Here is a 24,950-nt window from a genome sequence, read left to right on the forward strand (position 1 = left end):
TTTTCTTGCCTTTTAACGTTTTCTTTTCTAACTATATTGTCTTCTTCAGCAGCCTGTTATTTGCTGAGCAGTTGAAGCTATTTTGTCTTAAATTAACTCCAACCATCTAAGAGAGCATGTTCTAAAATGCAAAGCCACGGTGAAGAGTAATGCGGTAGTGCTGCAGGACAGATGAAGGAATGGCCAGCAATAACAAATAGGAAAACCAATTCAGAGGGAGTAAGAGAAAGCAACACCTGAGCTTTTCACCTAAACATCAGACTCAAGGCATCAGCTCTCCAGGATCCGTTTAACCCTCCTATCAATTTCCTTGTTTCCTTCTGAAACATTCTGATTTCCTTCTAAAGTTTACAGCAACCTTAAAATATCCTCATTTTGCACATGAAGAATCTGAGGTTCAGAAAAGTACCTCTCCCAAGGCTGGCCAGTGAGGGGGATGATGCAGAGGTGGAAGCCAGGTATAGATGATCCTAAAGTAGTCCTATTTCACTCTGCCTCACTGCCTCTCAAATTAAGATGAAAAAACCTAATATTCTTTAAGCAATGGAAGACACTCAGTTCAATGATCAAGACTGTGTGTGGCAAAAGGTAATTTTATTTCTGTCCAACTATTAAACTGGCAAAATTGAGAGCCATAACTGAAATGATGTGTGGATTACTTCATTTCTTTTTTCATTGTGTTTTGTAGATAGATACAGATAGATACATATGCATGTGGCTATAGATGACATACAGGACATATAGATAGATAGATATAGAATATAGAACCTCCCAATATACTAGGCTTAGCTGGTGGCTCAGATAGTAAAGAATCTGCCTGCAATGCAGCAGACTTGGGTTTGACCCCTGGGAGGGAATGGCTGCTCACTGTAGCATTCCTGCCTGGGAAATCACAAGGACAGAGGAGTCTGGTGGGCTACAGTCAAAGAATCAGACACAACTGAACAACTAACACTTTAACTTTCAATACATTAAAGGATACCAGATTTCAGCTCTCTTACCATTCTTTTTATCTGAAGTACATTCATCTTTGATATAATGCACACAAGCAGAAATGACATGTTATTTATCAACAGCTTGGAAAAGAATAGTGGGGGAAACACATGTCCCCTTTTACAAAGGAGGAATATGGCTACCAATCTCCTGTCCCTGTGAATCTGGGCAATTAATGGATTTTGGATCTTTGCCTGTCTGATTCCAAGGAAAGTTGCAACTGCTTCACTATACAGATAGAAGCCTTGTAACCACAGAATTACTTTGCAAAGTCAATCCCTGGGACCTCAGAGCTAGTATCAGTCACCCACAACTTCTGCCTCCAAAATCTCTCCTTTTGACTTCACATCAGAGTGCTTCGAAATTGTTTTCATGTTAAGCTGTCATGGTGACTTTTTCCTTTGTATAAATGAAGGTCAAAGACCTTTGAAATAGACAAGACTATAATAGTGTGTGGCCTCAAACTGTATATATTATGTGATGAGCCTTCTAGCTACTTTGATTGTCATCTGGGATCTAAACTAGAGAATGGAGAGTGTTCCAACTGTGAATGAAACAACACTTATTTAGACCTTTATCTTTATTTAAAAAACTATATATATACACATACACATTTATATGTATGTATATATATTTATATATTCATATATATATATATAGTCTGTTTATGTAGTGCACACATTTGTGTATGCACAATAGTCAAACCACAGTTTCCAGGCTGCTTATCACAGGAATGACATCCCAGAGTGGGACACCAGAACTAACCAAAGAGTACTGTGCTATGTTTTTAATAAGAAGAAGACAAAACTTTGCAATCACTCTCAGCCCTCAGGATATTTTTTTTTTTGCTGGCCAAAAGACAAGATGTTCTATAATGATCATCTTTCTATTTCCCTCTTCACTTCTTCTCTCTAATCACCTCTTGCCCTTCCAGTCCCAGACCTTCCAAAGCAGCTACAGCAAGAATGTTCACTTAGCTGGAGTGAGGATACATCCTTGGAGGACATGACTACATCACACAGGATGGTAACCAAAAGCAACTACAGTCTGTTAACAAAGATGTCATATTTTTTAAATCCAAACTTTGAGTAATTACAGAGAGAGTCAGAGAACCCTCTGCAACTGAATTAACTATAAAAAAAAAAAAAATGACCAGGTCCAATGAGGAATTCACTAACATAGGTAAGATGCAAAACAAGAACAAAGAAGAGAATTCCTAAGATCAGGATTATGGAAGAAAAGCATTTAGATTTAAAGCAGGACAAGGAATTTCTCCTTATCTATACATGCTTGAGCATTTCACCAGAGACCAATAGAAAAACATATTTTTAGCTACTGAGTACTTATAGAGGTGTTCCTATTTGTGCTCTGATGCATGTGAAAGTGTCAGTCGCTCAGTCATGTTCAACTCTGCAACCCTATAGACTGTAGCCCCCCCCCCCCCCCAGGCTCCTCTGTCCATAGGATTCTCCAGGCAATAATACTGGAGTGGGTGGCCATTCCCTTCTCCAGGGGATTCTCTCAGCCCAGGAATTGAACCCAGGTCTCCTGAATTGCAGGCAGATTCTTTACCATCTGAGCCACCAGAGAAGTCCCTTTATACTTAAGGTAAGTTTAAAGAGTTAATTCTATGATGCAATATCTTTAGAAATTGTTTTGCAGGTATAAGAATCCTCCTTAGGGTTCAACCAAGCATAACCTTAATTTTTTCCCCTACAAGGCTGCCTCTAGTTCTCCCAAATCACTTCCTCCTACTAAATTTAAAATTCAAATTTCTCACACCCACCAAAACTCTCACAATTATTAATTCCACCTCTCCTCACCAACTCCTTCCCTGGGGATTTAGAGCACAGGAATAGGACAAAACTAAGCAAAAACAAGAAAATCTGGTTAGCCTTTCCTTAATCATAGCAGTTTCAATGAATATTATTATAAAAGGTTATAATAAGGGTGACCAGAAAGACCTGATTTATATTTTGCAACATAAATATGATTTTACAAAATTCTATTTTCCAGAGTGGATAAAGGTCACCAGTACCTACAAGAGTCAAAGCCTTAATAAGAATCTACTCTCTTTTAGGTATGTCACTGTATTCCCAGGAGCTAGACCAATATCTGGCCTTCATAAGATGTTTGATTAATATTTGCTGCATAAATTAAAAAACAGCTAACTTTACCTTTCTGACCTTAATTTTCTTAACTGTAGAACACTGAGCAGCTAAGAGTTTTGTAACATTTTTTTTACCAGCTAATCTCATTATGATTCTTTAAAAACCCTTATGCTATGCCAGGGCTTCCCTGGTGGCTCAGAGGGTAAAGAATCTGCCTGCAATGTGGAGACCTGGGTTCTATTCCTGGGTTGAGAAGATCCCCTGAATAAAGGAATGGCCTTGATGCCGGGAAAGATCGAAGGCAGGAGCAGAAGGGGATGACAGAGGATGAGATGCTTTGATGGCATCACCAACTCAATGGACATGAGTTTGAGTAAGCTCCAGGAGTTGGTGATGGATAGGGAAGCCTGACCTGCCTCTTGAGAAATCTGTATGCAGGTCAGGAAGCAACAGTTAGAACTGGACATGGAACAACAGACTGATTCTAAATAGGAAAAGGAGTACATCAAGGCTATATACTGTCACCCTACTTATTTAACTTATATGCAGAGTACATCACGAGAAATGCTGGGCTGGAAGAAGCACAAGCTGGAATCAAGATTGCTGGGAGAAATATCGATAACCTCAGATATGCAGATGACACCACCCTTATGGCAGAAAGTGAAGAGGAACTCAAAAGCCTCTTGATGAACGTGAAAGAGGAGAGTGAAAAAGTTAAACTTAAAACTCAACATTCAGAAAACGAAGATCATGGCATCTGGTCCCATCACTTCATGGGAAATAGATGGAGAAACAGTGGAAACAGTGTCAGACTTTATTTTTGGGGGCTCCAAAATCACTGCAGATGGTGATTGCAGCCATGAAAGTAAAAGATGCTTACTCCTTGGAAGAAAAGTTATGACCAACCTAGATAGCATATTCAAAAGCAGAGACATTACTTTGCCAACAAAGGTCCGTCTAGTCAAGGCTATGGTTTTTCGGGTGGTCATGTATGGATGTGAGAGTTGGACTGTGAAGAAAGCTGAGTGCCGAAGAATTGATGCTTTTGAACTGTGGTGTTGGAGAAGACTCTTGAGAGTCCCTTGGACTGCAAGGAGATCCAACCAGTCCATTCTAAAGGAGATCAGCCCTGGGTGTTCTTTGGAAGGAATGACGCTGAAGCTGAAACTCTAGTATTTTGGCCACCTCACGCGAAGAGTTGACTCATTGGAAAAAACTCTGATGCTGGGAGGGATTGGGGGCAGGAGGAGAAGGGGACAACAGAGGATGAGATGGCTGGATGGCATCTCTGACTCGATGGACGTGAGTCTGAGTGAACTCCGGGAGTTGGTGATGGACAGGGAGGCCTGGTGTGCTGCAATTCATGAGGTTGCAGAGTCAGACACGACTGAGTGACTGAACTGAATGCTATGCTAAATTCTAATATATGAAATAGAAAAAGTGGAGGATGTAAATAGAAGCCTAAGAACCCACCCTCTCACGCACCCCTTGCACTCACAGCCCTTCTACAGATTACAAGGATTCCAGTGACAGTGATCCTGAAGGCTTCCTCTTCCCAGTTCTCACATTCCACGATTCTGTGACATCCCACACAAGACAGAATTTTATCCCCTGAAGCCTCAGAGAAATATCATTGTTTTATGCAGGGAAGACAGACTTTGATCTGAAGCATGAGAATAAAAAAATACCCTTCAACTTGAGATTCCACTCGTTCCCTCCCATCTGACATCATGGACCTATAAAATGAAAGCTGTTTCTATCCAACCTCAACCTTTTGATAAACCTCAGCAAAGCGGAAAAGTAATCAATCAGGTTCCTGGTTGTATAACTGCGCAAAGGTGATTCTGAGCCTGAGATATTGATAATGGTTGCAATCAAAGCTTCATTTCAGACAAAGTCTCAGCATATCCTCAAGGCTAATGTCAAAAAATAAAATTACCTTATTAAGGAAAGGTCAAAGCAAAGAACTTGGGCCTAAGTTGTGCATATAGTATGACTGAGGGAGGGGTGAAGAGGGGAGAGAAACATAAAAGAAATCTACAGTAGAGGAAAAGAGCAAGCCCTTCTTCAGCATGCAGACTGAGATCTGTTTTCTAGAAAGTATCTGTGACATGAGACTGAGGCTCAATGATAAACTTATGTTTTGTATCTGAATAGTAGTAATAATGTGCTGTGCTAAGTTGCTTTGGTCTTGTCCAACTCTATGCGACCCCTATGGACTGTAGCCTGTCAGGCTCCTCTGCCTATGGGATTCTCTAGACAAGAATACTGGAGTGGGTTGCAGAGCCTTCCTTCAGGGGGTCTTCCAACCCAGGGATCAAACCCTCAACTCTTACATCTCTGCATTGACAGGTGGTTTCTTTACCACTAGCATCACTGGGAATTTATTGACCCCTTTTAAGTGCCAGGCATAGTCTTAAGTACCTAAACTCTACTGTCATTCACATGATTTAATTCACATAATTCACATTATGAGCTCAGTACATATTTTTACCTCCAATGTATAACAAAGAAAATGAAGTTCAGGCTAACTGAGAAACAAGCTCAAGGTCACACAACTAAAAAATAGCAAAGTGAAAGTGTGTTAGTCACTCGGTCATGTCCAACTGTTTGAGGCCCCATGGACTGTAGCCCACCAGCCTCCTCTGTCCATGGAATTCTCCAGGCAAGGATAACTGGAGTCAGTAGCCATTTCCTTCTCCAAAAGATACTCCTTACCCAGGGATGGAAGCCAGGTCTCCTACATTACAGGCAGATTCTCTACCATCTGAGCCATCAGGAAAGGAAGGAGAGTCGCTCAGTCGTGTCCAGCTCTTTGTGACCCCACGGACTGTAGTCTACCAGGCTCTTCCCTCCATGGGATTCTCCAGGCAAAAGTACTGGAGTGGGTTGCCATTTCCTTCTCCAGGGGATCTTCCCGACCCAGGGATCAAACCCAGGTCTCCTGCATTCCCGGCAGATGCTTTAACCTCTGAGCCATCAGGGAAGCCCAATAAATAACAAAACCAAGATTCAAACCCAAGCCCACCCAATGTGTAAACTCAGACATCCTCTCCATGCTGGGCCTCTTGGGAATCTAATAACAAAGATGCCCTACAGAATGCCAGACTCTGTTCCTGACACCAAATCTCTTGAAATCAGAGAAACTTTCTGACAGCCCTATCCCCATCAGTCCTGCCTTAGCCTGCCTCTGATCTTTTGCTGGAAGCCAGGTACAACATCTCAAAAAGGCTAGAAAGTCAATTCATGTTCTGCCATCTCTCGTTAGTTTCCAGCTTGCTTAGTTTTGTCAAGCAGACAACAATAAAATAAGCAGTCACTGAGAACTCTTCTATTAACAAGGATTAAAAATGCTACAAATGCTATGCCAATGAGATGCTCATCTGGAAGTTAAAGACACCAGTGCAGCACAGAAGCAGCACAGTGTAGGGAAGGAAAAAATGCAACGAGTCCAGCTCCTAGTTCTGCCATGGAAAGAAGGATAGCTTGGGAAAATCACCTGAATGCTTGAAAAGTCAAGCCTTCCTGTCTCCCTAGAGGAACAATACTACCAGTCTGCATACACTGGGATGGGCAAATGAAATAAAATGAGCCTGTTTCTATGGTGTATGAATGTCAGTGAAGGAGATGACTGTTCTTCTACTTGGTGCCTTGACACTAAACCTTCAGTTCTGAAAACAGTCCTCAATTCAAATCTCAGTTCTGTTACTTTATAGCTCTGTGACTTTGGACAACTTTACTATCTTATTTAAGTAGTGTACGTGGACTACATCATGCGAAATGCCAGGCTGGATGAAGCGCAAACTGAAATTAAGATTGTGGGAGAAATATCAATAACCTCAGATACGCAGATGACACCACCCATATGGCAGAAAGCAAAGAAGAACTAAAGAGCCTCTTGATGAAAGTGAAAAAAGAGAGTGAAAAAGTTGGCTTAAAACTCAGCATTCAAAAAACCAAAACCATGGCATCCCGTCCCATCACTTCATGGCAAATAGATGGGGAAATAACAGAAACAATGACAGACTTTATTTTCTTGGGCTCCAAAATCACTGCAGATATGGACTGCAACCATGACATGAAAAGATGCTTGCTCCTTGAAAGAAATGAGATGGTTGGATGGTGTCACTGACTCGATGGACATGAGTTTGAGCAAGCTCTGGGAGCTGGTGATGGACAGGGAAGCCTGGTGTGCTGCAGTCCATGGGGTCGCAAAGAATCAAACATGACTTAGCAACTGAACTGAATCTAGATAGCATATTAAAAAGCAGAGACATTACTTTGTCAACAAAGGCCTGTATCATCAAAGCTATGGTTTTTCCAGTAGTCATATATGGATGTGAGAGTTGGGCCATAAAGAAAGCTGAGCACTGAAGAATTGATGCTTTTGAAATGTGATGTTAGAGAAGACTCTTGAGAGTCCCATGGACAGCAAGGAGATCCAAGCAGTCCATCCTAAAGAAAATCAGTCCTGAATATTCATTGGAAGGACTGATGCTGAAGCTGAAGCTCCAATACTTTGGCCACCTGATGCGAACAACTGACTCATTAGAAAAGACCCTGATGCTGGGAAAGATTGAAGGCAGGAGGAGAAGGGGACAACAGAGGATGAGATGGTTGGATGGCACCACCAACTCGATGTACATGAGTTTGAGCAAACTCTGGGGGTTGGTGATGAGCAGGGAAGCCCGGCATGTTGCAATCCATGGGGTGGCAAAGAGCCGGACACAACTGAGTGACTGAACTGAACTGAGCTATCTTGTACCTTGGTTTTCTGAACTATAAAATGATATAATAGTAGCCATACCACAAAGGGTTGTTGCAAAGGCTGATATAGTAATTAGTCATTCTAATAGTCATACAGTCATTCTACTAGCACTAATAATAATGATAATAGCTTATTAAGTGCATGCTATGAATTAGGTATTATATTTACTTTTAAAACATAATATCAATACATAATATATATTTCATTATTTTTAACATTACCATTATTTATTGTCATGAATTTCTTTCTTAGGAATCAATCATTTCCAAACTGATTCAAAGAAGCTTAATTAAAGAGAAAAGATTTCTGATATTATCTGAGCCCCTGAAATAAACCAACATAGACACCAGAACCACCTAAACCTTTTAATATTGTGAACTAATAAATACTTAAAGCAGTGTAAATTGTGTATTTTCTCTCTTAAACCCAGAAAGAGTCCAAACTGATAGGGCTGAATTCTGTCAAATAAGCAGTTACCCTCCAATTGTGTAAAATTTATTTCTATTTAAAAAAAAAACCAAAAAACCCATAATCCTAACTACCATGGTTTTCCTTTTAGCCAGTGTTGAAATACAGACCCTGTCACTGACATTCACCATCTGGAGAAAAGTCTGGAGCAGATGAGAGTGCTAAATGAAGACAGATTCCATGTCAGCATCTGGTCTGAGTCCCACATAAGATATTAAGAAAATTATAATGTTATGATGTCCAAAAGTGAAAGGAACTTGTAAGGAGTAGTTTCCAAGGGTGTGATGTCTTAGGAGAGAACTATGCAAGCAGAGGCTGCTGTGAAGACTCATGGGTTGAATTCAACTCTAAAGAAAGAATACATACTTGGTCTTCCAATTTAAACAACAGACTGAACTCAAGCAACAGTCTCTACCCACTCCTAAAACCCTATTTAAACAACATTAATTGGATATTTAAAAGACATAGCCCACAAGGACAAATAATGTGGAAGAAAAGGCAAGGGCAATAAAATCTTGTAAAATTTAGATTCTGTTGAGTGGATACATGAAAGATAATTGATTTAGCAGAATGGTGGGCGGCGGCGGGGGGGGCGGCGCTGGTTAGAGGGGGAGAGGGGGTAGAATTCAGCCAGCAGTAGGAGATGGCAAGAAGCACACCATTTTATACCTCATGATCCTCCAAAAGGCTCAACAATTAGACAGCACAAGATAATTTTGAAAGTAAGGGTGGAGTTAGAATTTTTTAAAAAAAGAAAAGAAAGAAAATTTAGTTGAAAAGCATTTTAAAAAGTAGTTAGGTCTCAAGATTTTCTCTAAACATAAAGTTATAAAGATAAGGTTTATTCTCTGAAAACACTAAAACATGGTCTGTCTGGACTGAGAGAATTCAAGAATGGTTAATTGAGGATCACATCGGGAAGCAGGGCCATGGGGAGTCAAAGCATCCATACTGAATATCGAGGCCTCAGTCTTTTTTCGCGCATCTGCCTCTTCCTTCCACAATGCGGGAGCCAGCAATATCCCCACTAAGCGAGAAACTGGAGGACCTTTCTCTGAGGAAACTAACCAGGCAAAAGGAAGGGAACTAAAGATACGGACACAGGAGTTTCCTTGAGGAAATATTTCAGATAGATAGTCCTCTGTTGAAATACAGAGTTGAAAAGTCTTATTTATACATACAGAGTTTCCAAGAAGCATCTGAGCATCTGACTCTAAATATAAGCAAACAGCCAATGAGCTCAAGCTATTAATAGCATGCCCCTAAAACAAATGACAGAAAACAGAAAGAAAGAAAAAGGAGGAAAAACTCTTAGAGAAAGAATAAATAATGGGGGGAAATTAAACAAACCACCAAACAAAAATCTAGCATTTAAATCATAAGTTTGTAAGAGCAGATATTTTATTAATGAATCAAGAAAAGAATCGCATAGGACCTACCCTAGTGGCCCAGAGGCTAAGACTCACGCTGCCAATGCAGGGCGCCCAGGTTCAATCCTTGGCCAGCGAACTAGATCCCACATGCTGCAACTAAGAACCAGTGCAGCAAATAAATAAATAATTTTTTAAAAATATGCTCCTTTAAAAAAAGAGAGTGGTATAAAATCTTAGAACACTTAAAGCATGAAAAAAATCACCTTTGGCAATAAAAATGCGTTAGCAGAAATGAAGAGAATAACAGAAGACTTTTGTATGACCACAAGTAAACAAGGGGACAGAAAATACAAGAAAAGATTCTAAATAATAGAAGACCTGTGCACTAGGATTAATATCAAAATAGTAGGTACTATAGGGAGAAAGAAAGGGGAGAAAGTAGGAGAAGAGTGGGGAATCATTAAAGGAATAATTAAAGAGAACGGAAGCGAATAAGTTGCAGAATAAACGGGTCATCATACGATCAACATCAGTTCAGTTCAGTTCAGTTGCTCAGTCGTGTCTGACTCTTTTGAGACCCCATGAACCACAGCATGCCAGGCCTCCCAGTCCATCACCAACTCCCAGAGTTTACCCAAACTCATGTACATTGATGATTGTACATGGTGGTTGATGATATCATCCAACCATCTCATTCTCTGTCATTCCCTTCTCCTCCTGCCCTCAATGTTTCCCAGCATCAGGGTCTTTTCAAATGAGTCAGCTCTTCGTATCAGGTGGCCAAAGTATTAGAGTTTCAGCTTCAGCATCAGTCCTTCCAATGAATATTCAAGACTGATTTCCTTTAGGATGGACTGCTTGGATCTCCTTGCTGTCCACGGGACTCTCAAGAGTCTTCTCCAACACCACAGTTCAAAAGCATCGATTCTTCAGTGCTCAGCTTTCTTTATAGTCCAACTCTCACATCCATACATGACTACTGGAAAAACCATAGCCTTGACTAGATGGATTTTTGTTGACAAAGTAATGTCTCTGCTTTTTAATATGCTGTCTAGGTTAGTCATAACTTTCCTTCCAAGGAGTAAGCGTCTTTAATTTCATGGCTGCAATCAATGAAAAATAGACCCATTCTAAGACATATCATTATTAAGTTTGAGAACACAGAGAGTAAAGAACATACCCAAAAAGCTTCCAGTGAGGGAAAAATACACTTTCATGCAAAGATTTTGGAAACAGAATGGCTCTGGATTTCGCAAGGTGGTGTGCATGGTGGCTCAGACCATAAAGAAACCACCTGCAATGCAGGAGACCAGGGTTCAATCCCTGGGTTGGGAAGATCCCCTGGAGAAGGGAATGGCAACTCACTCCAGTATTCTTGCCTGGAGAATTCCAAGGACAGAGGAGCGTGGCAGGCTACCATCCAAGAGGTTGCAGAGTTGGACACAGACTTCTCAGTGCAACACTGGAAGCCAAAGAAAGAACTGAGTAATGCTTCAGATTCTGAGGATAAATTAATTTCTAGCCCAGAACTGTACATCTCACCAAATTATCAATTAAGTGTGAGAATATTATGAACACATTTCTAGACATGCAAGATCTCAAAAATTTGCTTCCCAAGTTCTCTTCCTCAACAAAGTACTGGAGTCCACACATCACCAAAATTACAAAGTAAAGCAAGAAGAAGGAATATAGGAATTAGTGAAAGAGAGGGCAGAGGAATAGTAGGTAACAGTGAAAACAGATTCCTAATGCAGTGGGCATACTTGGCTTCTCAGTTGTGTCCCATTCTTTGTGACCCCATGGACAGGAGCCCGCCAGGCTCTTCTGTCCATGGAATTTTCCAGGCAAGAATACTGGAGCAGGTTGCCATTTTCTCCTCTGGGGAATCTCCCCAACCCAGGAATCTAATCCGTGTCTCCTTTATCTCCTGCAATGGCAGGCAGATATTTTATCACAGCACCACCTGGGAAACTGCCCTAAGGCAACAGCTGAGGAGCAAACTGGTCAAAAGGTTTTAGGAAAATTATGTCAAGAAGTAAGACTAATTCTTAATGTATCTGACCATATTCAAAGGAAATTTACCCAATGGAAGAAGAGTGTGGGGATGACTTAAGTACTGAGTCACAGAAAAATAAGCCAATTATGAAACAACATAAGCCAAAAACAATAATTACTAAATCCAAAGAAAAAAATGTTGCGTAGGAAAGGAAAAGAAATCATGTACATGACATGGCTCAGCTATGAATAATGTGTACTATTCAAAATTGTGTAAACACTGAGTCGTGACCCAAGTACAGTTCTCAAGGTAGATATGGGGAGGGTGAAGAGATGAGGTGTGCATGTACATATGAGGTGGCAGTGGGCAAAGACAGCTAAATCTTCATCTTCCATTGCGGAAAATTGATAGATTGTGTTTAAAAGTGGACTATCCAGGAACAGCAATGAAAGCACATTTTCAAAATATATGATTCAAAAGAATCAGGCAGAAGAGTTGAAACTGGTTGCTTCTGTAGAATAGGAGACACAAGAAGGGTTGTTTTCATAACAAGAATTGTTAGGTTCATTGTAAATTTGCTTCATTGAAACATGTACAAATATAATTCTGATTTTTTTAAAAAAAGGAAGCAAAAATAAAAACCAAGGGAGACAAAATAGACCATGAAGGGCACTTGCTCATATACTAAATGAAGAAAGCATGTATCTAGAGGACTATCGGTTCAAGTGACAAAATCAAGATAATGCTAGGGCAGATCTAGCATACAGATGGAGATATATAGGTAAAGATTTGCATTTATTCAATAAACATTGACTGTGCTCCTCAGGAGTCTCTCCTCCTCTTATCCCAATCCTTCTGCTCCCTCCTCATCACCATCACAACAACAACAAAAAATCATTAAGCAGTTACTCTGTGCCACATGGGCTTCCCTGGAGGCTCAGTGGTAAAGAATTCACCTGCCCAGCAGGAGGCATGGATTTGATCCCTGGGACTGGAAGATTCCCCTGGAGAAGGAAACAGCAACCCACTCCAGTACTGTTGCCTGGACAATCCCATGGACAGAGGAGCCTGGCGGGCTGCAGTCCATGGGGTGACAAAGAGTCGGGCACGATTTAGCTACTGAGGACATACACACTGTACCATATACTATGTGAAAACTACTCAAATCATGCCATTTAATCTTCATAATAACTGCATAATAAGGTGTTTTATTACTTCCGTTTCACAGATAAGAAAACTGGGGCACAGAGAACTTAACTTGCTCAATGTTGCGCATCTCGTAAGTGACAAGCAAGCTTTCACCTTTAAGTGACCACAAAGTTTTATTCCAGAGCCTGGGCTCTTAACCACTGGCTAAACTACTGAGCACAAAAAAGATATTCAATAAATTATTATTGAATGAAATGCAGACGGGTGCATATCGTGAAACAGGAACTAGGAATACAAAGATGAAAAAGAATCTAGTCCCTCAAATCTGGGAGTTCTATGTAGTCTGGTGGCTTAAAAGTGTAACTCTGAAACCAACTGTTGGATGTAAACTTGCTTCTAATGGGTTAACTTTAATTGGGACAGCCATCTCATTCTCAGCCATGACCTGGCTGTTTGGAGTCACAATATACAAAGTTTATACTTTGTCAGAGAGGTCATCTACTTCCCCATTTCGCAAGTAGGAAAACTGAGGCCAAGAAATTTTATAACCTTCTCCAAGATCAAATAGAGGCCAAATCAAGATTAGAATCATGCGCCATGGCTCCCACTCGGGTGCTCATTTTTACTAAGTCAAAATCTACATAAGCAGTGACTCATAGCTATTAACATTTGCCTCTTGCACCCGCAGAGTAAGTGGTACCACTGCGAGCCACTAACCAAAGACACCCACTGGAAAAGAGCAGGAGGAATGGATCTGAGCAGGTGACATTTCAAGGACATCTCTGAATAAACAATGAAGCTTTAAAGTAATGGAGGCCATATTTATTCTGCTTCTCAAATTGATTGCTTGGATATGGTTTATGATATTAAAATATTTATAAATGTATACTTAATTTCCACCCATCTCTACCAGGAACCATAATGTAAACTTTAATCAGCATTTTCCTTAACAGTTGAAAGGCAATTATAAGGCTATATTAACATTCATCTTACATGGCTTCTTTAAAAGGCTGAATTGTTTAGCATGGCTTGGCTGTTAAATCATTAAGCAAGCACACTGTGTGATATCATAAACAGGACTGATCTGAATTCAATATTTTCTTATCTAAATCATGTTCCTGGATGTGATTAAATAAATTACCTAATTATCATGCAAGAGGCAGATACAATTCCCTGATCAATCTGTCATCTTGATGAAACTATGATATCACTACACTTGTAGAGTCAGTCATCAAGTACTTCAAATGAAATAAACTTATCTTCAGCAAATACAACATTTTTACTTACTCAAGACATTTTCAACCGTACAATATGAGAAGTAACAAGATATGTGGGAACAGTCAAAGAACTAAACTTTTAACACAATAAATGGTAGTTAAATAATAGAACCTCATAAAATTCTGGAGAGATCTTCATTAATCCTATCCTGAAATTTACAGAAAGGATTTCATGCTACCTTCTTTTTGTCAATTATTATAAATGACTGAACTTTCTTTCAGGATCTTATTGACTATCCAAGGATGAGGCTCTACTTAAGGGATTAGATACCTGATTCTTCCCAGACATCCAGGCAAAAAAATATGTCTTTTTCATCTTTAACCCATTCTGTCTATCCACTTGCCATTTGTAGTTGATTTCACCTTTCAAATACCTTCCATTTTCCACAGCCATTTCCTTAGTCCAAGCCTTCATTACTTCTAACTTAGTGTAACTCCTTCATTTCAACAAGTCTTTATCCAACCCTGTCTCATATTAGCTAATTCATATTTTATGTTATATCCACAAAGAAATACCTACTGTTTCCCCAGAGTCTAAATTCTTTAGGCTGGCATTCAAAGCCTTCTCCCACTTGTCCTCTTTCTACCAAGCTTACTTCCTTCCCATTAACCAACTCATCCCCACCCCACCCCTACTCCCCGAACACACACACATTAGAATATAAGCTTTGTGGTCAAGATTTAGGGCTGTTTTGTTCTCTACAACAGCAGTTCCCGACTTTTTGGCACCAGGGGCCAAGTTTCATGGAAGACAATTTTTCCATGGGTTGGGAAGCTCGATAGGGGGCATGGTTTTGGGATGATTCAAGTGCCTTACATTTGTTGTACACTTTATTTCTATTATCATTAATCAGCTCCACCTCATATCATCAGACATTAGATCCTGGAGGCTGGGGACTCCTGCTCTACAGAATCTCCAATGTCCAAACACAATGTGTGTGTCTGACTCTTTGCGACCCTATGGACTGTATCCTGCCAGGCTCCTCTGTCCATGAGATTCTCCAGGCAAGAATCCTGGAGTGGGTCCCCATACCCTCCCCCAGCAGATCTTCCAGACCCAGGGATCAAACCTGCATCTCTTCTGTCTCCTACATTGGCATGGGGTTCTTTACCTCTAGCACCACCTGGGAATTCCTGCCTAAACACAATGCTTCAACACAATGCCCCGTACTTAGTAGATGCTCAGTAAATATTTGTTGAACATAGCAATGAGTGTGGCCCACTCTCACTTTATACTAAATAAACCATTGTACAATTACACTCAGCTTTGAAAGTTCTGGGATCCAATTATATTGATCAAAAAATTCCCAGCAATCTTTCAAAATTCTCTTCAAACAATGCCTCCTCTAAGAAGTATTACATTACTTTGCCAACAAAGGTCCATATAGTCAAAGCTATAGTTTTTCCAGTGGTCATGTATGGATGTGAGAGTTGGGCCATAAAAAAAGCTGAGCACCGAAGAAATGATGCTTTTGAACTGTGGTGCTGGAGAAGACTCTTGAGAGTCCCTTGGACTGCAAGGAGATCAAGTCAGACAATCCTAAAGGAAATCAGTCTGAATATTCATTGGAAAGACTGATGCTGAAGCTGAAACTCCAATACTTTGGCCACCTAATGCAAAGAACTGACTTATTAGAAAAGCCCCTGATGCTGGGAAAGATTGAAGGTGGGAGGAGAAGGGGACAACAGAGGATGAGATGGTTGGATGGCATCACCAACTCAATGGACTTGAGTTTAAGCAAGCTCAAGGAGTTGGTGATAGACAGGGAAGCTTGGCGTGCTGCAGTCCATGCGGTCACAAAAAGTTGGTCATGACTGAGCGACCGAACTGAACTGAAGTATTGCTCACACCCTTAGTATCTCATTTGTTCCCAAAAGACCTTATTATATCTTTCATATTATACTTTTTATTGTATTAAAACATGCAAAAAAATAAATTTTCCACTTTAACCATTTTAAGTATATACTTCAATAGCATTAAATGCATTCACATTATTGCTCAACCATCACAATTATCACCTCCAGAACTAGTTAATCATCCCAAGCTGACACTCTGCCCTCTTAAACAGTTTTCATTTCCCCCTCCTCCACTCCCTGGCAACCACCATTTTACTTGCTTTCTGTCTCTCTGAGTTTGACTATTCTAGGTACTTCATATCACTGGAATCATAATAGTTGTGCTTTGTGTCTGGCTTATTTCACTTAGCATAACATCTTCAAAGTTCGTTCATGTCACTGCACGTGTCAAAATGTCCTTCCTTAAGAATGAATAATCTTCTACTGTATGTGTGTAAAGACACACACATGCACCACACCACATGGTTTATCCATTCATCCATCACTGAACATTTGAGTTGTTTCCTCCTTTTGGTTACAGTGGATAAGGCTGCTATGAATATGGGTGTGCAAATACCTGTTTAAGTCTCTGCTTTTAACTCTTTTGAGTACTGAAATACCCAGAAGTAGAATTTCTGGATTATATGGTGATTCTTTGTGTAATCCGGGGGGAAACCATCATAATATTTCCACAGCAGCTGAACCATCTTACACTCTCATGAGTAGTGCATAATCCCCCACATCTTCACTAACACTTGTGTTTTCTGGTCTTGTTTGTTTTGATAAAGCCATTCTAATAGGCATGAAATGTTATCTCATTATGGTTTTCATTGCATTTCTCTAAAGATTAATGACACTGAGCATCTTTTCATGTGATTATTGGCCATCTGTATGTCTGCTTTGGAGAAATGGCTACCAAAGTCCTTTGTCCATTTTTCAGTTGGGTTGTTTTCTTACTGTTGAATTATAGGAGTTCTTTGTGTATTCTAGCTATTAATCCCTTATAAAACATATTATCTGCCAATATTTCTCCCATTACATGGATTGCCTTTTCACTCTGTTGATGGTGTCCTTTGATGCACAAAATTTTTAATTTTGATGAAGTTCAATTTTTTATTCTGTTGCCTTTGTTTTGTGGTGTCACATCCAAGAAATTATTACAAAACTCAATGTCATGAACATTTTCCCCCATTCTTTTAAGAGTTTACTATTCTGCGGTCTTCCGTTTAGACTGTTGATCCATTTTGAGTGTAATTTTGTGGATGGTATAAGGTCAGAGTTCAACTCCATCCTTCTGCTTGTGGATATATCCAGTGTTCCCAGCACCATTTGTTGCAAAGACTCCTTTCCCCGTCGGATGGCTTAGGCACCCTTATCTAAAATCATTTGACCATATTCATGAAAGTTTATTTCTGGGTTTTCTATTTTATTCCTTTGTTCTATATGCCTACTGTTGTGCTAGTACCCCACTGTATTGATTAAAGTTAAGTTTTTAAATCAAGAATTATGAATCCTCCAACTTTGTTCATTTTCAATACAGTTTTGGCAATTTGGAGTTCCTTAAGATTTCATATGAGTTTTGAATAGGATTTTTACACAAATTGCACAAAATTTATAGAGTGCTTTGAATGGAATTGATATCTAAACAATATTAAGTCTTTCAAACCATGAACACAAGATGTCTCTCAAATTATTTATTCTTTCCCTAATTTCCTTTAGCAACATTTTGAAGTTTTCATTGTACAAGCCTCCCTGGTTAAGTTTCAGTTCAGTTCAGTCGCTCAGTCGTGTCCGACTCTGCAACCCCATGAATCACAGCACTCCAGGCCTCCCTGTCCATCACCAACTCCCGGAGTTCACTCAAACTCACATCCATCTAGTCAGTGATGCCATCCAGCCATCTCATCCTCTGTCCTCCCTTTCTCCTCCTGCCCCCAATCCCTCCCAGCATCAGAGTCTTTTCCAATGAGTCAACTCTTTGTGTGAGGTGGCCAAAGTACTGGAGTTTCAGCTTTGGCATCATTCCTTCCAAAGAAATCCCAGGGCTGATCTCCTTCAGAATGGACTGGTTGGATCTCCTTGCAATCCAGGGGACTCTCAGCAGTCTTCTCCAACACCACAGTTCAAAAGCATCAACTCTCTGGCGCTCAGCTTTCTTCACAGTCCAACTCTCACATCCATACATGACCACTGGAAAAAACCATAGCCTTGACTAGACGGACCTTTGTTGGCAAAGTAATGTCTCTGCTTTTAAGTTTACTTACAAGTATTTTCTTTAATGCCATTGTAAATGAAATCGTTTCCTTAATTTCCTTTTGGGGATTGTTTACTGTTACTTGTAACAATGTAATGTAACTGATTTTTAACTGAAATATAACCGATTTCTGTGAGCTTTGTATCCTGCAACTATTGAATTAATTTATTGATTATAACAGTTCTTTGTGGACTATTTAGGATAATTCTTCACTTTTATAATTTCTTATAATATGTTGTGTTTATGTGTCTGCCTACCCCTTTCAGACTGTAAATTACTTGAGGGCACAAGCCTCCTCTCTTTACAGCCCCTAGCCTACTGTTTTGTTTATGGAAGTGAGAGTGTTAGTCGTTCAGTTGTGTCCAACTCTTAGCAATCCCACGGACTATAGCCTCTGTCCATGGAATTTTCTAGGCAAGAATACTAGAGTGGGTAGCCATTTCCTTCTCAAACCCAGGTCTTCTGCATTGCAGGCAAACTCTGTACCATCTGAGCCACCAGGGAAGCCCCATTTTGTGTATACATGATATAAGTAATTTAAACAAATAAATCAGCATCTGTTTTAAAGGAATATCTATGGTACCTGAATTAGGGCAATATTCTGAGAAGGGACATTCCTGGGACTGACCGACAGGAGATGTCTTGGTCCTTTTGGCCTACAAACCCTCTGGTCTCCTTATGACATGTTTCAGAGTCAGAGGACGGGGAGGAGAAAGAGTAAGACTAATATTTATTGAATACCGTCTCTCTGCCAGATACAGTGCTCATTTCATACTCACTACTGTGTTGAAGCCGGTATTGCCCTGCTCATTTGTCCAATGAGACTTCTGAGTCTTAAAGAAGTTAACTGAAATTATATATCCAGGGAGCAGAAAAGCCAGAAATCTATAGGGAAATTATTAGGCAAGGAGAAACTTTGGGATTTGGAAAGAGGTCGAGAAGATAGCAAATCAGGACTAGATATCTTTACCACTGAGTCTTTGAGGAGAAAAAGTTAGCCTCATTGAGACTACACATATGATTCTGAGTTGGAAAAAGGAGTGGAATCTGGCATGTGTTTGGTGGTTTCTGATAGCAAAATTAATTCATATTATTATACTATACTGGGCCTAGGTATGAAGTATTCATAATAGAGCTGAGGTTGTATCACCCTGTGCATTGAAGTAGGAGCTGAGAAACACCCCCTGAAAACCCTTGTCAAACTAAATGGTGAATAAAAGTCACTCAAAATTTCTGCAATAGCAAGGATTCTGGTTATTCTGCACCTATGGAGCCCTAGAAGTTATGAGTCAATATATTCGAATCTCTGGTGTATCTGACTTTGAGGATAGTTTTTACTTCATCGTACAGAGTTAAGACTCATTATTTCCTAGAAATGTATGCTTTGCATCAAAATATTTTATCCTCAAGATACTTCTAACATGGCCAGAATTAATTATATCATATCATGTATTACTGAACCTTGAAAAATTCTTTTATTACTCTCCCAAAGGTATTTGCCTTTTTTCTCTCTCTGCCTGTTTCTTTTCTTTTTCTTTTTTTTTGCCTAGAAGAAAGAACTAGATAAAATAATTCATTTTATAATACTCTGCTATTATGGTATTTAGTAAATACTAAATAATACGCTTATAATTGCCACATACGGACAACAGCTGCTACTATGGATCATAGATGTTCTCTATGAAAAGATTTTTATTAGATCTGTTTGAGGCTGAGATGACATTGCAATTTCTTGGTTTTGTGTTTGTCTTTTTTCAGTCGTGAAATGAATGATCACAGAAGAGAATTAACTGACAATAACATATTCTGAAAACCACTGCCTATTGCTTGGTCTTGTCTCTTCTATATTGCAATTTGTATATTTCTAAAGTTCCTTTTCAAGGTCATCTTTTCCTTCGCAAGTTCATCAGGAACGGGCAGCATGTGTGTGTGTATGTGTGTGGTGTGTCCATGTCTAGGTGGAGATGGAGAACAAGCAGGGGTTAAATAGTTGATCTATGTCCAAATATAAACTAAGAGAACTGCTGTCTATGATATTAAGTGTATATGTAGAATAAAGTTCAGCAAACATCATTATGTCCCAATCTGTGGATGACATTAGTCTTTACCTCCAAAGCTGGACTCTCAACTGCAGGCCTCAGAAAACAAAACTCTAACCTGCAGTAAACCATTTTCATCATTCTTTGTACCCTGTCAATTTTCTAAGTTTCTCCTTCCCTCAAACTACTTATTTATCTCCGATATGGTTAAAACCCTGACATTTAAAAGGTTAACTCTGCACAAGAACTTTACTCATTTTACTACAAATGACTCTTGCTGTGACAAATGACTGGGGAGAATTTACAAAGGAGTTTCCTATATAAAAATAATCCTGATTTTCATGAGAGAAACTGCATTTTTACTGTCTTATCAGCTCTAGAGCTCCCAAAACAACTACAGGTCAGAGCTCTCCTTTACCTTTCACATCAATAAGATAATTGTGAGCGACAATTTGGATCACAGAAGGTAGAGGGCTGATGGGGCTCCCCGGGTGGCTCAGTGGTAAAGAATTCACCTGCAAGGCAGGAGACGGGGGTTCAGTCTCCGGGTCAGGAAGATCCCCTGGAGAAGGAAATGGCAACAACCCACATCAGTATTCTTGCCTGGAAAATCTCATGGACAGAGGAGCCTGGCGGTCTACAGTCCATGGGTCGCAAAAGAATTGGACATGACTTAGCAAGTAAACGACGAGATGGCTGACGGAAGAGTTAGAAAAGATGGAGCGTGTTTTTCCAAACCTAGGCAGAGGATATGGCTGGATCTTTAGAAAGCTCTGCTGAAGCTCTGTCCTAGAATCCACAGAACCCTGAAAAGGGAGTTGGGCAGAAATAGACTTCTCAGCAACCCCCCTCACTTACTTCAACAGAGCAGCACTCTTACTTTGAATAACAAAAAAAGGACAGCACAGAGATGCTGACGCCACTGTGAGGGGTTCTCTGGGGCTCGGTTTGAGCCTTTCCTTCCTTTGGATTCTAGCTTCAGAGGGCAGAAAGCAGTTCCCTGGTGTTAGGAAAACTTTGTTTCATAGCACTAAAGTCTACAGGGGAGCAAAGCGAAGGAGCGGATGTGAAGACCGTGGCCACAGAGGATGAGGCTCACTGATCTGCCGAGCTCTCTGTCCATGAAGGGAGCAGTCAACAAAGCAGCGAGTCGGCTCTTAGCTGCCTCAACTTTCATCTCAGGAGCCAGGACTCACAGAGGAGGTGGCTGTGAATCTCTTTTGGGTTTGCTCTGCCAGTCCTGACACTTCGGCTGTTCTTCCTGATCGGGAACCAAGAACAGTCACTCAGGACTGAAAATACGAAAAGGAAGACAAGCAGGATGGCTTAGTTGGTTTGCAGGCAGTGCTGCTGGTGCTAAAGTTATGGACTTGATTATGGCAAAGAAAACAATATCTTAATATATGGAGAAACCAGCATTGCATATCATGGAATCTGGCAAAGAGTTACAATGTGAGTAACAAAATGAATTAAAAGGAATTGATCACTGAAAAATTCACTTTCTTCTTTTGAAAACAGAAATGGGCAGTGAGTGACCTCATTTACTCATACTTGCACTGGATAATATACCAATAATCGATCAACACCATCAAAAGGGAAGAGGTGGACTAGGATAAACGTCAAAAGAAAAAACATCTGAGCAGTCCCAATAAATGAACTCTATCTAAACACTTAAAGTGACCTTGACATCCTCAAAGCAACATGCCCACTTGTCGTTTCTATGTGTTGTTCTTCCCTCCCAGTCATTTTGTTTGTTCTTTTTTTCGCCTTCTTAAGCTATGAGGCTTGTTGTCTAAAAAAAATGTTCATTTCAGAACAGACCCATGAATCAAGAAGGTCTGTGAGAGCTACCATTTCCTGTTTGTGGCAGGATACCCAGCCTTCCAGGGCTCCAAGTCTTTTAATTGTGAGATATCCATGGCGGCAATGGCTAGACACATGAGGGCCTCACGCAGATGTTGTCAGATTGAAAAGGATTTGCCCTGTGGCTCAATCTGGACTGAGACCCAGCAGAAACTTGCTGGCCCTAACTCTGCCAGAAACTGGCAAGGTATTCTCCTGCCTAAACTTCAAACTCTTCATTTTCAAAATAGGTAATATTGGCATAGTGGATTTCCAAATTCCATATCAAAGGCCCATAGAACTTTCAAAGCAACAATGGATTACCATTTTTACTGAACAAGAACTCACATGCTCGTAGTGCTGGAAGCCAAACTCCGATAGCAGGTGTTTGCAGCAAGGTAAGGATTTATTTGCAGGGCACCAAGCAAGGGAGAGAAACCTCAGATCCACTCTAAGTTGATGGTTGAATCGTGGGTTTTTTTAGAGGGGAAGAACAAAGAGGCAGGGATTAATCATCAGCTAGTGGCATTTCTGTGACATTTCTTAATCGTAGTTTCAGGAGTCAGAGTGTCTCTGGTTTATGATTCTCAGGCCAGGTGGTCTGTGGCTCAGGGATCTGTAAGCTCATCTTGCCCTGGAGAAACAACCCGGGTTTGTATATTAATGATGATATCTACAACAGCAATTTTAGTGCATTAACAATGCTATCAATGATGGTTATCTTAATCATCTGATTGATTTAGCTGTCAGTTAGCATAGAACTGAAGTCAGACAGAACAAAGAGAAGGAATCAAGTTTTGGATACAAAGATTAATCATAAACTCAGTAAGGGAATTCAGTTTTAGGAGGATTCGGTTTCATTATTGTTGATAATGTCAACCAAATCATAAAATATTAATTTAAAAAACACCTTAAAATTCCGAGAAGACAAAGAGTAATGCTAAATTGACATAAACTCCTTCTATTCCAAAAGCCCTCCAGCCCAGGTAATTTGAAATAGTTGTCCTGATACAAGAAATTCAATGACAAGAATACTCCTGCTTTTGTACTGTATCAAATGTAAAAGGTTCTAACGCATTTGTATTGGATTCTCTGCTCCTGTGCCCCTTGGTGCACTGACAAGTGGGGTATTGATTGAGGCTTTCTGAAAAGGAAAAGGAGAAAAAAGACAAGACTTTTGTTCTCCCCTCAACTGCCATGAGTCATGCTCTCACATTCAGCCTTGCCTGCCTTCCTCGGTCTGTGGTCCAGGGACAGATCAGGCATTTGTATCTGTGCAGGCATCATTCTCTTTTTCTCAGCTCTAGGTTTCTGAAAAATGTGATTTGCAAAAAAGGGTGGGGGGAACCTACAGTGTTAGACTTGTTCTGATCCCAGACTGAAAGCATGCCTAACAAATGAAGGGGCTGGTGTGATTTAGTGTAATGCCAGCAGCAAAAACAGAACTGTAAATTATTTTTTTCCAACTTGCTCTCTGAGGCTCAAATTGCTGTTTTGCTGTCTGCATCTTTAATGATGGTTGACACATCCCCTAGGAAGGAAAATACTGATCTCCCCTATCTTGATTTAAAGATCAGTTGAACTGATTTTATACTATATTATATATACATACATATATATATAGAGAGAGAGAAAGAGAGCGTAGTCACCAAAGTCAATAAAGGCAAGACAGAAGAAGGGTGGGAAAGAGTAATCAGGGATCAATGTACCATAAGTGGAAAACAATTTCCATGTATAAACAATTCCTTTATCTCAGTTCTTATTTAACCTGCTTTGGATTTAAACAATAAAGAATTCTAGTACTTATGGCAGGGTTTTTTGGTTTTGTTTTAAGAACAGAGCAGACCTATGTTTTTGTAGTAATGTAAGAGGAAAAGTTTTTGATAAGCCAATATGATATTTTAAATTGAATAGAGAAAGCAATAAACGTAGCCAAGATGTTTGCCAGTTAGCCCAGGGTAGCATCCTGAGACTTTAAATAGCATCTAATGCTTAATCCTTCAATTCACAGATGAACCACCTGACCAATTCAAGGTCACAAGTCTGGGAAAAGCAACAGAGTTGGGATTAAGAAAGTCTTCCAAGAAAAAGATAGCAGCTGAGAATTGAAAAATGGATAGAAACTAATCAGAGAAGGAGAAGGGCCTACTGTACTCTCCTCTTATACAGAGATGTAGAAACACTAAATATCATGGATTGTTCATAAAGAAAGATAGAAGATGCTGCTCACCAAACCTGTGGGCAAGAAAAGCTCTGAGGAAGAAAAAACATGTTTCATCACAGAATTCTGCACCAAATGATGACCAAAGGCTGAACAATGAATCAAGTCTTCACAATAAATTTAATATTAATAAAAGTATAACCCTCCACATGAGTTCCAAAAGAATTCTTTTTTTTTAATTCTAAACACTTCTACAGGGTGGAGTAGACACAGATCCACAGCAACAAATGTTCTAGGAGGTGGTAAATGCTGCTGCATCAACATCTAGAGAACCATCTGGGGTTGAAGAAGGTAAGAAGCCCACTCTTTCTTCTCTGCTCTAATCAGATCATTCCCCCAAATGATATGCTGTGGTCAGTTCCTCATGAGAAAAACTAAAGAAATCAAGAAAAGTAGAGCACAAAGAAAAGCGACTGGGACCGTTGTAAACTTGAACCAGGAAATAAATCTCTTGGTGATGGTGCTCTAAGCATGTACACACAGAAGGTCCCAGCTCCATGCCCACTTTATTTCAGGGGCAGCAAACAGATTTCAACTTGTTGCATGACAAGCATGGTCAATGAGTATAACTTCCTAGAGTGATGTGATGAGTGTGCCAAAGAAAGTGAAAGTGAAAGTCACTC

The 24,950-nt window shown here is 40.0% G+C and overlaps 1 long non-coding RNA gene across 24 annotated transcripts in view; it reads right to left on the reverse strand.

Annotated features, from left to right (window-relative positions):
- The window catches only part of LOC147358454 (uncharacterized), a 461,639-nt gene that overhangs the window by 160,406 nt on the left and 276,283 nt on the right, over positions 1–24,950 (reverse strand). For 15 of the 24 annotated variants that reach the window (XR_015142270.1, XR_015142287.1, XR_015142276.1 and 12 more), the window contains one exon: positions 22,455–22,740. The exons of 8 other annotated variants lie outside the window; for them this stretch is intronic. This is a non-coding gene — a long non-coding RNA (uncharacterized LOC147358454). The remainder of the gene's footprint in view (positions 1–22,454; positions 22,741–24,950) is intronic. One more of the 24 variants, XR_015142283.1, reaches the window with a different exon arrangement.

Source organism: Bos grunniens, chromosome 15 (assembly GCF_055505025.1).
Source record: "Bos grunniens cultivar Pamir isolate PY7600 chromosome 15, Bosgru_T2T1.0, whole genome shotgun sequence".
Classification (NCBI taxonomy): domain Eukaryota; kingdom Metazoa; phylum Chordata; class Mammalia; order Artiodactyla; family Bovidae; genus Bos; species Bos grunniens.